We start from the raw sequence: 3,851 nt of genomic DNA, 5'->3' as shown, positions 1-3,851 counted from the left end.
GATGATACTGGAGGATAAAGGTGAGCTCTAACACATCTGTTCAAATTCACACAGCTTTCACACCCCTCACTGTAGGTGTCATGTTTTTCTTAATTTGTTACCTGTCTATAAATTGTACATGATTCATATGAGTCACATGCTAAATATGCTGTGATATGCTTTTTAAGCAAGTCCTGCAGTGAGTCAGATGCCAGAGAGGCACTTTGCATCAGCAGCACCATGCTCCAGTGCTCTGGGAGAGTTTATAGTCCTGAGAGTTGAACACTGGATGACTGACAGCTGTCCTTCATCACAACAGAAGCCACAGAAATCCTCCTCATCAAAAACATGACTTTGATCTGCGTCCTCATCTGGACTCTCCTCTGCTGCTGCTTCACAGGTAAAGTCCAGAGAATCAAACTCCTCTCCTCTATCAACATCTGTCCCTCTGAAATGAAGCCCACAAAACCATGAAGCTGCTTTATGTTTTTGTCTCTGTGTCCTCAGAGTCCAGAGGACAGATCACAGTGACTCAGCCTGGAGCAGTGAGCTCTGCTGTGGGAGCAACTGTGAACATCAAGTGTACGACCAGTCAGAATGTTATGTTTGGACAACAACCATCGTTTAGGCTGGTACCAACAGAAAGATGGAGGAGTTCCTAAACTGCTCATTTACCTTGCTAGCACTCGAGAATCAGGGATTCCAGCTCGTTTTACAGGCAGTGGATCAAACAAAGATTCACTCTGACCATCAGTCAGATTCAAGCTGAAGATGCAGCAGTTTATTACTGTCATGGGTGCATTTATAGCAGCTACTGGGAACCGCGCACACAGTGAAAAACAGTCGTACAAAAACCTCCCTCAGTCAGACTGAACAGAAACTGAAGTGACTGCTGCAGCTGGAAGATACTGCAGAGACTGATACAGTTCACTGAGGACACACACCACACACACACACACACACACACACACACACACACACACACACACACACACACACACAGCTTAACATTGAGTGTATTGCTGTAAATTAAAAGACCACCAAATACTTTGAACACACAGAAAACATCAGTAGATAAATGAAGTATTATTAATTAGCTGCTGTAGAAATTTAAATAGTAAACTTTTGAATTCCAGCATTCGTTTCCTCTTTCCCATCATTGCTTAGACTCCACTTTGTTAATTGCTTTATCAGAGCATAACTTTGAAATCTTTAAATGATTTTATTAGTTTGAATCTTAAGTCTTAAATTTTAAAGCAACATGAATAAATAAGGAGCTACAGAAAAACCACATTACTGCTCACAGACGTTCCTACATGATAGAGAACAATAAGTTTAGAGTTCAGAGTTATCTCAGCACAGATGTGTTTAACATTTTAATATTATTTACCTCAGACTGAATAAGAGCTGAACTGACTGCTGCAGAGGCTGATGGATTTCCTCCAGATTTACCTTAAACGCCATCATAACCACTCATAACAACACTATTAATAGAAGCAGTAATAAACATGCATTTCACTCTTTATACAATGTAATCAGAGTATACAATGAATACATTGTAACTGTATTTGGTATCAATAAACACAGATTTGTGGGTGATTGTGATTCATGACTTCAACTTGGAAGCTGATCTTCTCTGAGCTGAAGACTCTGCCTCTCATTCCACTTTTCAAAGTCGTGCCAGGTGGTCCTTGGGCACTGTTCTCGGCTCGTGCTAGGACATCCGACTGATGCCTGTTGCCTCTGGTTCTCTGAGACTCTCACCCTTTGGCTCTGGGTGCCCCATCTGGGGCCTTCCTCCTTCTCCTGCTGTGGCCTCCTGGATCTCCTGGATCTCCTGGATCTATCACTGTCTGCCTCTGACACCCAGGAGGGCATTATTGCACCTCCCTGCCCTCATTATTGTCTACCTTTTGTGACAATGACACACACCACAACAAGATTGTTAATTTATGTATCTGTGCATTTTCATATCTTTGTGTTCCAGGTGCTGTATGTTTTTGTTCCCTTTGTTTTTTCTTACAGGTGCAGCAGTTGGTGACACATTGTTGGACAACACGACAACAGGCAGAGGAAACAAGAGGAACCATAGAGAACTTATAGAGCTGATCTTGCAACATGTTTTTGGCACCACAGTGCATTCAGATCATAATTCAGATTGCATAAACTGCCAGACATGACAGGATTCAACAACATATTATAATATGTTTCTGTACAGGAGTATTTGAGTAAAGTAGCTCAGAGGTAAGGCAGGACAAAACCATTTAAGAATTTAAAAAGAAACACAAAAACATCAAATTACCAGGACAATGTCTCTCTTTCCCATTTTAATATCATGATTCAAACAGGAATAAATGCAATTTGTAAACATTTAGATATAAATTAACTAAACTGAAGCAAAGTGGTAAAAAGTAAAAGTAAAATATTTATAGCTTTCAGGCTCTCGGACGCTAAAGTTTAAATACACTGATATCCTGGAAAGATGAAATGGATATGGATATGTGAATAATTTAATTAAGTGCTCACTCAGGTTAAAACACCATCACATGAGACACATCACACTTCTACATCTGGCTGGCTCTGTGTATACTAATGTTTGTTATTCAATGTCCTGTCATGTTTGCTGTATGGCAGGCAGCATGAAGGTTCCTGGATTCAGGATTCTTACACGGAAACAAATTTAAAGCTGTATTTGTTGGGAAATAATGCACAAAATAAACATTTACGAAACAAACCAAAACTTGAAGATGGAAAATAAGAACTAGACTCTGGGGGACTAGAGACAGAAACACTAGGAAATAAGGAGCATGGACTAGGAATGATGGACAGAAACATGGAGAAACTTACAGCACATGGGACAACACGACAACAGGCAGAGGAAACACACAAGGGAATGACACACAGGAGGAGAGCACAGATGGAAATAATCACACATAAGGAGACCAAGGGGAAGCAAAACTGAAAAACTGAACACAGGACAAGGACTATCAAAAAAAACAGGAAGCATGACGAATATGTAGATGCAGAAAAGACACTGTGACTGGGGGAACAAAAACAGACACTAGACACTGAGACATGGAGACATGACTGCCTGTGCAACAGAGGGAACAATAAACACGGAGACAAGAGCTTATACACAGGCTTGAGATGGACACTGAGGGAGGGAGAACTAGGATCACTAAGAACCAAAACCATGAATAAAAGTAATCAACGAATATAAATTAACAACAAAGATAACACTGGGTCACAGATCCAGCACTGTGACATGTGCTTCTAAACAGGACTTTTTTTACATACTTAGCATGCTAAAACAAAACAGAAGGACAAAGTATTGTTTAAAATACTAATTTAAAATCGATTATTTCCAGACATCCAGTCTGGTTCCTGAAAGAAAAGAGTTTGTATCATCATGATTGAGCTAAAACCTCTGAGTGTAAAAAACACAGCTTTCTTCTTAATCGCACAGTTTGGTTGTCTGAAATCAAAAAAAAAAACTGTAATAAATAAATGCAAAATAAGAAGGCATTTTACTATTTTGGTATTATATCCACATTATCACATGCTGATGATCTGACAATAATGATAATAATGAAACTATACATGCATCCCATCCTATTCCAGCTGTCTTAAGGTCAGAGGCAGGGTACACCTGGACAAGTCAAATAGTGAAACTAATAAACTAATAAGACTTTAACAAAAAGAATGAATAATTCAAATAATGTCACGATCTGCAGCAGCAGATTGTGTGGAGCGGGAGAGTGAGAGGACCCAAAATCAGACACGTGGAAACAGGATGGAATTTACCAGAAAGCGAGGCGTTCATTGAGACTGCATGAAAATACAAAGAAAAACAGGACTAAGACACAAATACC

The 3,851-nt window shown here is 39.6% G+C and overlaps 1 pseudogene; it reads left to right on the top strand.

Annotated features, from left to right (window-relative positions):
- Window positions 1-327: 327 nt before the first annotated feature.
- Window positions 328-3,851, top strand: part of LOC120746806 — a 7,947-nt pseudogene continuing 4,423 nt past the window's right edge.

The sequence above is a fragment of the Simochromis diagramma genome, unplaced genomic scaffold (assembly GCF_900408965.1).
Source record: "Simochromis diagramma unplaced genomic scaffold, fSimDia1.1 OVJJ01000212.1, whole genome shotgun sequence".
Lineage (NCBI taxonomy): Eukaryota > Metazoa > Chordata > Actinopteri > Cichliformes > Cichlidae > Simochromis > Simochromis diagramma.
The sequence above is the reverse complement of the archived record's forward strand: the minus strand, read 5'-3'. Positions and strand labels throughout refer to the sequence as shown.